Genomic DNA, 12,929 nt, shown 5'->3' with positions numbered 1-12,929 from the left:
CTGTCTCTCTCTCAAAAATAAAGAAACATTTAAAAAAATCATAATAAAAAAATAAATAACATGACTGAAACAATGCTCCTGCTCACTGGCAACAAAGATCGCAAAGTCGAAACTAGGTACATTTTGATGCATAATAAATACCAAAAGCCTTAACCCAGAAATTCTACCAGGAATTCACTGAAGGAAATGCAGCATTATTTGTCTTAGCAATAGTTTGGAAACCATATAAGTAAGTTTAAAAGGAGGGCATGAGATTTTTTTTTTTAACTGATTGTCTTTCATGTAGAAAATAAACCATTAAAAATAATGTAAAAAATAGCAAGTGCTATGGAAAGATACACACACTTATATATAGTAGGGTCCCAGGAGGAACTTGAAGGCACACTCAAATTATTTGGGATGAATCAAGGGGGGATTAATAAAGGGGCTACTTACAAAGGTGAGGGCAGGGTACCAGGGAATCCTAAGGGGTGGGTGGTGAAGTACAGGGCCTAGGAACAGCAAACTAGACCTCAAGGACTTTGGGGAGGGGAGGGTGAGGACTAGAGCAAGCTCAGGGAGGTGCTTAGGATGCAGGATTCGAGGACACATTCCCCCTCAGGGTCGTGCAAGAGACAGTGAGTGCCTCCTCACATGTTTGTGCCAGAGGCACTGGCCTCACCCTATCCTAGTCCTGGCCCTGGGGGAGGAAGCTATTAAAGGAATCCAGAAGGAAGATCCTGTAGAAAAGTCTGCAAGGAGAGGAGCTGTGACCTTTAACAGGGGGCTGGAGGCAGCCCAAGATGACCCACAGAGAGGCTGCCTGAGAAAAATACCTGCTCTCACTTTGCTCCCATCGTCTCATCTTCCTGCAAGGCTTCCTTCCTCTCACCAGACCCACCTGGAAGCCAGAGGGCAAGGCTGCTTTATAGTCGGCCTCCTCCGGGACAGACCACAGGACAGAGAAACAGTGGATCCAAGGGGGCACAGAGACTTCCATAGAACAACATAAAGTTAAGCAACACACAGGCAAGTTCCAAAGCACTATCTAAAATCTGATGCCCATTTTTACATAAATTTTACTTAGTGGGATACCTGGGGTGTAAGATTACATTATGGTTGATTTTTAGATAGTTTTTGCTTTTATATGTATTTGATATATTTAATGGAATGAATGTCATAAAAAGAAAAAAAGGGAAACATTCCAAAAACCGTATATAGGTTATGGCCTTAAGATGAAGTAAAAAGCCTCGATGAAAAAAGTCAAAATATTTACAGGGGTTGCTTTTGGATTCTGAGTGTGTAAAGAGAGGCATGGCTATTTCTGGGGGGCAAGCATGCGAGTTTTGTTTTTGTGTGTGCATCCTAATCCTTTTCTTTCTTTGAAAATGTCCTGAAGTGAATGTCATGCTGTCATAAATCCAGAAGCTACACTCAATAAGTAGATCGGAGAAAGAATAGATGGGTAGAAGACGCCAGAGGAGAGAGAAAAGAATCTCCATAAATAGCCACCTGTCCTTCATGTGAGCTGACATCTCAAGCTCACTTATATTTATCTAATGTGTAAAATGATATGATTTCTCAAGCCCCTTTTGCTCTAAAATTCCTTTTAAGGAAGAAACACAACCCTTTTCTAACAGACCTCATAACCTGCAGTCCTGAGACAAGGCGGAGCAACCCGCGGCTTAGGAAAGTAGAGTACAGACACGGAGGAGGAGCTGGGAGCGCCACCTCCCGGCAGGCACGGGCATTACAGCTGACGGCTAAGGGTCCTGTTCCTGCTCCAGGACACGCTGTTCTCGGTGTGCCTTCTTCCTGAGGCCGTACGCTGACCGCTGCTTCGTTCCCTGACCACTTAGAATTCCTGCTGACTGTCTTCTGCAGTCTCCTGTCTTCTAAAACTACAACGCTTGCCGACAGAACTCCAGGAGAATCCACCTTCTTGCCTTATCTTTCCGTAAAGGTTGTTGAGATATGGTAAGACACAGAGACATGCAGAGGACTGTCTTCAAGGAAGAAGTTTATACTCACAGACCCCTGGAAACAGGAGCCAAGGCGCACCCACCATGCAGGGCCACACTGGGAAGTGAGAGTTTCCATCAGAAGGCAGAGGGAGCAAGGGAGAAATAGGGGGAAATGTGGGCGATAACTTTTACTATGGCTTCGTGGGAAAGGCAGTGCAAGGCCATGAAAGCAGATTGAAGATTGGCTCGTTGAATAATTTTCTGGACTCTAGGGCAGAGGGCTGTCCCTAGTCATCTGGTGCTGGACCCTGAGGCGATTAGGGCAGGGGAAGAATGGCCCTGAGGGAAACAGTCCTTTAAGAGTCCTATTAAGGAGGTGGTTGGGGGTGTGAGCTCTGGATTGGTTGGTTTGCATATGGAAGTGATGCTCGCAGGAAGGTCGTTTTCTATCTCTAGGAGTTAGCTAGCCGTGGGAAGGGCTCTCTAGGATCAGCCAGATGTTAAAACATGAGAAAATCCAGCAAATCAAAAGGCATGATTAATACAGGGGTAAAGGCTCGACCCCCCTCCCCTTGCCCTGCTTCCGGGAAAGCTCTGAAGGGCCACCCTAGCTCCACAGCTCCCAGAGGGCTCTGCCCAGGCCTTTGTGACCCTGCACCACACTCCAGCTTCTGACTGTACCCAGTCACTGCAATAGCTGTACTGTCTCCTGGAGACATGCTCACCCTATTGCCTCTGGGCCTTTGCACGTGTGTCTTGTTTGCTCTGTCAGGTGCTTCCTCAACACCCTTGACTTCTTCCCCCTGCCTGGCTAGCCCCCTTCTCAGCTTCCTGTCTCTTTTCAAGTCACTTCTTCAGGGAAGTCTTGATCCTCTGTCGCCTCCCTTCATAGGCAGCCCTTACTAAATTATCCCTGAGTGAATAGAAAGTGAATAATGGTGGAGGCGCCACTCTTTTCATCATAGAACCGCCTCCTCTCTACTGAGGCAAAGACAGAAAAGCAAAGGAAGAGACCCATGGCGAGTACTGGGCCACACTGGTGGCTCGGGGGAGGACAGTGGGGGAGGGGAAGCCAGGGGTGGGGGGCAGGGTTAGAGAGGCTGCACCTGCGGAAGGAGGGGCGACACGGCAGTTTTTCTCCTCTTTCTTAGCTTCTGTTCCTAAACAAACACAGGCTTGTCCTGCTCTCCGCAGCCTTCTGGCCCACCACTTGGGACAGATGAAACCCACCCATGCACCAGCTTTGCCTGGCGAGTCACTTCCTCACTCTGGGGCCTCCAGCCAGCTCTGATGGGAGTCATGTGATCACTTTGGTGTGCATGACAGCTCCCCAGAGTGATGCTTTGAGGGGTGACCTTGCTGCCCAGGACAGAACCAGCTCCTTGCGAGCTTGCTGATGTATGTAAGGGTTGGGCTGCTTCCTGAGCCTGGGGGATGGGGTGGGGTGGGGTGGGGTGGGGCGGGGCGGGGACAGGGGCACACTCGATTTTTCTCCACAGATATTTGGCCCCAATTTTCAGGTCCAGGTTACATAACACCTGAGGAGAACTACACTCCCCTGTCACCCACACCTTTTCCCTTTCTGTGGAGCATTTCACAAGTGCAGCTGCTTCTCAGAGAAGGTCTATTTTGGGAGCTGTTTTCATTTGACCTATATTAAGCACAGTCACAAGGCAGAGGCAAGTTGCGGGGTGCAGGGTGGCCTGCTTGCTCTTTGTGCTTTTTTAGTGTTATGGGTGAGAAAACCAGACAAGCTGGTGCCCACAGCTCTGGAGCTGAGACTCGAGTGGCCCAAGGATCTCACCACGGCATCAAGCTGCAGAAAACTCTAGGCTCAGAGAGTCCACCTGTAATAGTGCAGCCCCATGGGGATGCTTCCCCAGTTCACAGCTCTGATTTGCGTCCCCCTGAGGCCCTGCTAAAAGATAATACCTTAGTCACTGCAACAGTGGTCAGGGAAAAATTTAGGCTCCCTGCAGGCCCAGAATCTACCAGGCCAGGAAGAGTCCTGGCCTGTGAAGCGTACCCAGTAGAGTTGTAATTGGTCATCAAGCCCCTCCATAGGGAATTGTTACTAATTGAATCACATGACCAGCAGGGGGAGAGAAAGGGCTGCAGGGAGCCATCTGGCCGGGCACTGTGCACAAATAGGTACCGCTTGGCGTCCCCTGCACTTTGAGGGCCTGTGGAGAAAATGACAACAGAAGTGATTAACTCGCCAAGTGCCCCATTTGCCCCTCTTCAATGGGGGTATCTCCTGCACCACCGTTTTCCCCCTTGCACCTCTTTTTGTCTTCCTAGAAGCAGAGGCCCAGTTCCACGGTCTAAAGCTCTGACCACGCTGCGGATCCCCAAACCTGCCTGTCTGGCACCTCCTCTCTCCTGAGGGTCCGGCCCATATCTGCAAACAGTTGTCCCACTGATGCATCACATTCAGAAATGCAAAGCAGAACTGCCCCCCTCCTCCACACTCACGTCAGCCCCCACCCCAGGGAGCTGCTGTCCGCCTGGTCTCCCACGTGCCCCACACGTGTCTGCCTTTGACAGGCAGAATGGACACCGACGGGGACTTCCCTAGCCAGCTGGCGAGATGCTGGTGTTGCATCCCCTCAGGACTGCCGGGAAAGAATCCTGGCTTTGTACTGTGCAGCTGGGCCTGTGCCCACACCCCTTGCAATCCAGTCAGCCAATGGCTCCCCTCAGGATGCCGAGTGGTCGTGCATGCCCGCCTGAGTGATCAGGTGACTCCCCCTAGAGTTGGGAAGCAGCGAAGGAAGTGGGGAGTCCACTCCCCTGGGAGAGCTGGTAGATGGCCTTGGTGAGGAGGGGGAGGGACAGAGAGAGGCTGCGGCAGCCGAGGTGGCTGAGGTGTGAGCCAAGTGCCAAAGTGAAAGGAAATTTTAAAGCTTGAGTTTTTGGCTTTGAGGGGTGGCAAAACTGGGGATGGAGGAGAGAATGGGTAGCACATTCTGGGCAGGGACACAGCCCTGAAAAGGAACAGAGGCAGGGTCAGGCAAAGCCCATCCCTCACACAGGGTACGTGGGATGCTCTAAGAACACAGCAAAGTGGGGGGTGGGAGAAAATGGCGGAGCCAGCTTGAGAAGGCTTGAATCCAAAGTATCCTTCCAGCTGGGTGGCCCCTTTCCTTCCTCTGATCTCTCTTCCCATTCCCTGGGACAGGACAAGTCCTGCCCCCCCCCCCCCATTACCCCAAGGGGCTCCCGGAGTGGGAGTGTGGAGGCAGTAAGACACTTTCTGCAGGCTGAGACAGATACCGTGGCAGGCAGAGGACTGCGGACCACCCAACGGGTCTCCAGGGCAAGGTCTCCTCTCTCCAGGGGCAAGGATGCCTGGGAGGTGGGAAAGCCACGACAAAAGGACAAAAGGAAAGGACCCTGAAAGCACAGCCAAGTAGAGGCAGTGGGGGGATTTGAGAAGAAAAATCCATTTTGCTTCATTAAGGAATAAAGAACAGGCAATATCATTTTCTACTCAATGAAATACTAAAAAGAAAAATAATGGGGTGGGGGGAGGGAGAAATCCCAAGAAGGAATAGTGTCGTTTTCAGTTGGGGTAAATGTCAGAAGCATTGTTTCTGTTGTTACGGCATTATCAGTAGAACACTTTTTTTTTTTTAAAGAAAAAATACATATCAAGATGCAAGTTCTCACTATTTGATTCAGTTTCTCCTGTTTCTGCTAATTTAGAAATGTTCCAGTGAAGAAATAAAGGCTCCTTTTGCACCGACAACATGCTACTCAAAGGCAGGAAAATGACTTTTACCCCATAATTCCGGCACTCAAGAAACACTTGTTGAAAGAACAAATTTGCAAAGAAAGAAGCTCCTTGACAGTTATGCGTTAACTCCAGAAGAACTGGTTAATTCCATCATGGTGTATCCATTGGTGATAATATTAGGCAACTGTTAAAAAGGTATGGATTAAAAAAAAAAAAAAGCTGTAAAATATATTTGGAGACAATTCAGGAACTATGAGTACCAACTCGGTAGTACACGATATGAAAGAATTTTTGTTAATTTACTTCAAGGTGATGATGGTTTTGTGGTTATTTATGTAGCAGAATGCATGTTAAAGTATTTCAGAGTAAGTGTCATAATGTCTATGTAGAGGCCAAGGACAGCTACCCTAAGATGGGCCACCTTAGCATGAAGATGATTTTGAGTTAAAAGCAATCAAAACCAGGGGCGCCTGGGTGACTCAGTCGGTTAGGCATCCAACTTTGGCTCAGGTCATGATCTCACAGTTTGTGAGTTCGAGCCCCGCGTCGGGCTCTGTGCTGACAGCTCAGAGCCTGGAGCCTGCTTCAGATTCTGGGTCTCTCCATCTCTCGGCCTCTCCCCTGCTCATGCTCTGTGTCTCTCTGTCTCTCAATAATAAATAAAAACATTAAAAAATTAAAGAAAAAAGCAATCAAAACTCAACAGATTCAGGAAAATCTCTTTACCTCCCCCTCAACTGCCTAAAAAGAATTTAGGTGGAGGAAGAGAGCTGTCACCATAGAGAACTACATTATGATGTGAACCAAGTGTTCTAGACAGGGAGGAACCTTGGAAGGCCTGTTTGATCAAAGTCCTGTGAGTTGTTTCTGAGTGGCCGGAGTTCCCCCCCAGACCCGCCCCCTCCACCACCCCAGCCAACATTGTTTACCAAACATTTACTCTTTATCATCTTCCTGTGAATTGCATTCCTTCCCTTTGAAGTCCCAGACCCCTGCCCCTTTTCCTAAGTTCAGGTGACAAGTACCTCATTCTGTCTGCCTGTCTTTGAAATTCCGTGTTGGTGTGGATTCCCCAAGCATATGAAAAAAAAAAAAAAAAAAAGGATTTTCTCCTGTTAATCTGTCTCAGGTCAATTTGATCTTAGTCCAGCTAGAAGGACCTTGAAGATGTTCCTCCCCAACATCCACAAGTTATTTTGAAAAGTTTTGGCCAAAAAACCCCCATGAAAAATGTTAACAATCGTTAAATCTTGGTAATGAGGATGAGCATTTATTAAACTACTTCTTTTCAATTTTTCTGTATGTTTGAAAATATGTACAATAAAAAATTTTTAAATATTACGTATACCATACAACATGAGGCTAGAATCAAGAAAAAAAATCTAGTATCTTTTAAGACTGATAAAAAAGCAAAACATGTATAAAAAGCAATAACATGGAGATAGAAGAACTGAAAAGAATTGCTACTCTGATGTTGAAATTATGGAAGACATCTTTTTTTGGATTTTTGGTTTTTTGAAGTAGGGTTCACGCCCAGCACAGAGCCCAATGAGAGCTCTGTGAATTCACAACCTTGAGAGCAAGACCTAAGCTGAGATCAAGAGTCAGACACTTAGCCAACTAAACCACCCAGGAAGATACCTTTTATTTAACTTCCTTTTATGTTTTGTTATCTTTGAAAAGCATGTTACAAAGCTATTTGCAATAAGCAACTCACTGCCTAAATTCCTATATCCTTTATTTATTGTCATGATCTATATCCATGTTAGTATGCCTATTTTATTAGCCTTTTATGCACCAAGTTATTTAACACATCAACTTGCAACTTTGTGTTTCAACTTGAGTTACATTACCTTTTCTTTTATCACTGGCCTATGGGATTCAATAAAACAATTAAAATACTGTTGTACCTTATGAAAAAACTACCTGCATTTATTGCTTTAGTGACATTTTACAGCTGAAGAGAAAGACTTGGCAAAACGTCTCCTTCTTTCTGTGCTACCTTTCCTCCCTCAACATTAACTGATTTGTTTATTATTTTGGTTAATAATTACTTTTTTTTTTTGCTTCTGCCCCCATCCCCTATAAAAAGTATTAACATACTTATTTTTTAAATCTGGAAAATACTAAAATATACAGAAAGAAAAATTTAAGGCCCTTCATTTCAACATCCAGAAATAACTAGTTTACATTTGGTGATATCTCTTTCCATGCTTTTTCTCATGTATGATTTTTTCTTTATTAGTTGAGATCACGCCGATAAACAACCAGGCATCCTGTGGGGTGTGTGTGTGTGTGTGTGTGTGTGTGTGTGTGTGTATGCAATAAACATTTAATCTTATGAATATATCATCAGTTCTTTAAAACCTCCCCTGTTGTAGGGCACTTAGGGCTCTAGACTGAATGTTTCCCCCACCACCACCCCATTCATATGTTGAAACCTCATTGTCTTTTTTTTCAAAAAATTTTTTAATGTTTATTTATTTTTGAGGTGGGGGAGGGGCAGAGAGAGAAGGAGACACAGAATCTGAAGCAGGTTCCAGGCCCTGAGCTGTCAGCACAGAGTCGGATGCAGGGCTTGAACTCACAACAGTGAGATCATGACCTGAGAGGAAGTCAGACGCTTAACTGATTGAGTGCCCAAAAACCTCATTCTCAATATGATGGTATTTGCTTTGGGAGGTGATTAGGAGCCCTTGGGAATGGCACTTGGGCCCTCTAAAAGAGACTCCAGAGAGATCAACGCCCCCTTTCACTGTTATGAGAACACAGAGAGAAGATGGGTGTTTACAAACCAAAAAACCACGAGACATGGACTTTTACTAGATCATCCTTCACATAAATCTTTTCCTGACTTCTGATTATTTCCCTAGATTTTGTTCTTAGAGTTTTCTTGGATCAAAGTATATGTGTTCTTTTGAGCCTCTTAATACATACGTAAAAGAGGGGAAAGATACTTTCCCTCTGCCTTTTAGGTTTAGTTGCTAAGCCTGCAAATTAAACCAACAAAAGGCAGAGTAACAGAGGGGGAAAGGTTTTTTGGGGTACACGTGGGAACCAACAAATGAAGTGGCTGGCTTGTTAAGTGGTTAAAGTTAAAGGCTTATCTACCTAACTTATTAGGGAAAAGGGAAGGAGGAGAAAAGGCTTCTACAGGAAGAATAAATTTTTTGGTTGTTGTTGTTGTTTGTTTTTTTAAGAAAGACAATGGATTTTCAGAACAATCTCTTTCAGAGATAAGAAAGTTTGTGATGGTGTTTGTCTGTCAGGTATGAGTTGCCTTTGTCTCCTTCAGGGCCATACAAATGCCCCAGCAAAGAGATTTCTGGTAGGTTTTATTTGATATATTCTGGGAATAGGTCTGCCCTGAAGAAAGAATTTATGGCAGACTTATTTCCCAGAGTCTGCTGCTTTTAGTCAGACAAAGGAAGCTCTGAGAAGCCTTCTTTTTTTTTTTATTAAAAAATTTTTTAACGTTTATTTATTTTTGAAAGAGAGAGAGACAGAACACTAGAGCGGAAGTGCAGAGAGAGAAGGAGACACAGAATCAGAAGGAGGCTTCAGGTTCTGAGCTGTCAGCACAGAACCTGACACAGGGCTCGAACTCACGAGCCATGAGATCACGACCTGAGCTGAAGTCAGATGCTCAACTGACTGAGCCACCCAGGTGCCCCTGAGAGGCCTTCTTTATTCAACTGTTGCCTCTCAAATGTCTTCATGCATTAAATAATCTTTATTTAAAATAATCTTTAGGGGTGCCTGGGTGGCTCAGTCAGTTAGGCATCCCACTTTTGATCTTGGCTCAGGTCACAATCTCACAGTTCATAGGTTTGAGCCCCACCTCGGACCCTGTGCTAGTAGAGAGGAGCCTGCTTGGGATTCTCTCTCTTCCTCTCTCTCTGCCCCTCCTCTACCTGTGCTTTCTCTCTTCCCCACCCCCCAAAATAACCTTAAAATAATCTTTATACCAACTCAGGGGTTCTGAGTGGGCCCTCACATATATAATCTGATTGTTTTTCAGAATTGTACTAACTTACACTTCCATCAAGCAGAGGGAGTTGAGTATTATCATTAAAAAATTCTTACTGATTTAGGGGCGCCTGGGTGGCGCAGTCGGTTAAGCGTCCGACTTCAGCCAGGTCACGATCTCGCGGTCCGTGAGTTCGAGCCCCGCATCGGGCTCTGGGCTGGTGGCTCGGAGCCTGGAGCCTGTTTCTGATTCTGTGTCTCCCTCTCTCTCTGCCCCTCCCCCGTTCATGCTCTGTCTCTCTCTGTCCCAAAAATAAATAAAAAGTCTTTAAAAAAAAAAAAATTCTTACTGATTTGATAGATTAAAAATTTATCTAATTTGTACTTTTTAAAAATAACTGAGGTTAAGCCTTTTTAAAAAATGTTTGTTTCCCTATTTGTTTCCTTTTAAAAAGGAAATTATATTTGCGTGTGCTTTGCCTATTTTTTTTTTTTTTTTTTTTTTTTTGCTAAAATTCTTGCTGGTAAATGAAAATCCTTCTGGTTTTAAATGCTCAGTTGTTACATTAGAATATTTATGAGGACAAACAGTGAAAAAATTGTGTATTTATCTTACCAGTGTGAAGAGAAATAAGAATTCATTTAATCGTCAAATTCCTTAATAATTCTAAAAAAAAGAAGGGTCAGATCATTTCATCAGGACAATTTTGATTGTTATCCTAGCTAGCTTCAAAGTGAAAGTCTGAACTAATGTCCAATACCAAGTTTTTTTTAAAAACAAACTCTGTGGATATTTAAAATCAGAGCTCCAAATTCCAAGGAATCCAATCTTCTAACAGCTTTGTGTGATGTCCCCAAATACTTGAGAAATCCCAAATTACAACTTCGTGCTTCTGCATGATTACATTAAGTGCATCTCATCCCCTAGCTATGACCCCCAGACAACATTGGTTCACGTCACCTATTTTTAACTTTCCCTTGTCGCCATAAGTCATCAAAAGAAAACACAGAATTGCTCTCAGCTGCTCCTTCTTCCAAGTGTGATACCTTATCTGCAGAAATTTAAGCCCCCAAACATTGTTCACATTTTAAACCATCTACTGACCTCTGAAATTTAGAAATGTATTTTTCAGAATTTGACTGCAGTATACACAAAAGGTCTGCTTGGGAGAATATGTTTCTTGGTTACAATCTCATTTCCTATTGTAAAAGCTGATTGTCAGTGCCTGGCACGGTGCCTGCCGTAACTAATACAATAAATGTTTGTTGGCCGGAGCTGATTCAACCACGGATACGAGTGAACCATCTTTTTAACTCTGGTTGTGCTGACACATACTTTTAACTGGATAGCTCACTAAAAGAAAGAGCGCCACAAGTCTGGCGAGTTACCCTACCGGGAGCTCATTCTCCAGCGGAAGCCTCCTGAGATGCAGTGACCTCCCCACCCCCACCCTCTTCTTTGCTTCCATGGAGCCTTGAGATGCTCTCCTCACTAGGGCTGGCCCTTCGAGATTGTTCCAAGTAGGCTGGTTTTGAGAGCTGAGTCTTTTGCCAGCCCGATTCATTCGAATTAGCCACTGTCCCTGCCAGGAATTCACAGCTGCAGCTGGTGCAGGCTCTTCCTGTAAGGTAGGGGGGCACCAGGGGGGAGCGGGGAGGGGGGAGGCGAGGATGGAAAGGGACCAAAGGTAGGTACCGACCATGCAGCCCCTCTCTCCTCCTACCTGCCGCTGAAGCAGTTCTTATCTGCTCTCCAGGGTCTGCAGAATGAGCACTAGGCATGCTCTGGCTGGCATGTGCTTATAGGAAAGCGCCAGGTTCTCCAGAGGAGTTTAGGGCCCAAGCTTGGCCCTGAGCCCAGTCAGCTGAGCTCCAGCTCCAGCAGCACTGTGCTGCTCAGCGCAGGCAGCCCAAAGTCTGGACCACTTCGTGCTCAGGTACAGCTCACGCTTCTGCCCACTCTCTCTCAACCCCAGGCCTCCCGACCGGGTTTCCAAGGGCCCCAGTCGAAGGTGATGTCCGTCGTTGGAGAGGCTAATCACTTGAGCCTGCCTGAGCATTTGTGCAGCCGAACTGAAAGAGAGAAACCTTCCATTGCTCCCAGTGATCCCCAGCTCTTTTCTCTCAGCATTTCACCTAACCCATATGCGGGAAGAACTCAGAGGCTGCTGGCTCGCGGCTCTTACCTTCGTTTCCATCATTCGGGCCCAGGGCGGGCCTGGGCAAGATGGCAATGCCTGTTTTGAAACCTCTCCCCGGTCTTCTGGCCTTTCCACCTGTTGGCGCAAGGCTCTGCTCCAGTATCTTCTTTCCAGCCGTCCCTTACCCCTTCCTGCCTCTCCTTCATTCTCAAGTCTTTTTGATGTACCAAGGTGGAACTAACTACCTCACAAACTAGACTCTAGATTTTGTGCAAACTCCAGTCCATTGGTACAGGCACCATCTTTCTTGTGGATTGCGAGGCACCTTCTGGCTTCAGTTTAGAAATAGTGAGTACCACCAGGGTGCCTGGGTGGCTCAGTCGGTTAAGTGTCCGACTCTTGATTTTGGCTCACAGTTTGTGAGATCCATCCCCGGGTGGGGATCTGTGCTGACAGCCCGGAGCCCTGCTTGGAATTCTTTCTCTCCCTCTCTCTCTGCCCCTCATTGGCTTGTGCTCTCTCTCTCTCTCAAAATAAACAAACAAACAAACAAACAAACAAACATTGAAAAACAATAATGAGTATGGTGATTGGTTCGACTGATTAGCTCTCCCTGCCCCCTCCGTGGTGGGTATACAGACACCAGGTAGACACGTTTGCACTAATTTGTAGACTACTTTTATACCAACCCAATGAAATAGAGTTCGGATAGCTTTCTTTACAAAGAGCTGAAACTCTGGGGCTGATAATATGGCGATAGTAAAGTATAAGTAAAATGTGGGGGACAAACAATTGGTGTTGGTGATAGTGATTATAACTATCTTTTTATTTTCTACCTCAAGGAAAAAAGGGTTTTGGTGGAGGCATGACTTATTTATCATTTAATAACTCATTTCACAGGGGTTTTTTTTTTGGAATTGGAGTGGCCCGTTTGGAATTCTGTTGGGGCATAGGGGCCCCTTCTTGATATGCTTATTCCAGGGGATGCACATGAGTCTCTTCCTGACCAAGGATGATGCACCTGAAGAGTCTGCATGGGCAGGGTCATGGCCATGATCTTGCCAGTGGAGACCTCTGCTCCTGAAGAACCAGGTTGGGTGTTTGGGAGGCACACTGAACAATTTCAGAGGAGTGTGA

The sequence above is a fragment of the Puma concolor genome, chromosome B1, assembly GCF_028749965.1.
Source record: "Puma concolor isolate L17-30 chromosome B1, mPumCon1.1.hap2, whole genome shotgun sequence".
NCBI lineage: Eukaryota > Metazoa > Chordata > Mammalia > Carnivora > Felidae > Puma > Puma concolor.
The sequence above is the reverse complement of the archived record's forward strand: the minus strand, read 5'-3'. Positions refer to the sequence as shown.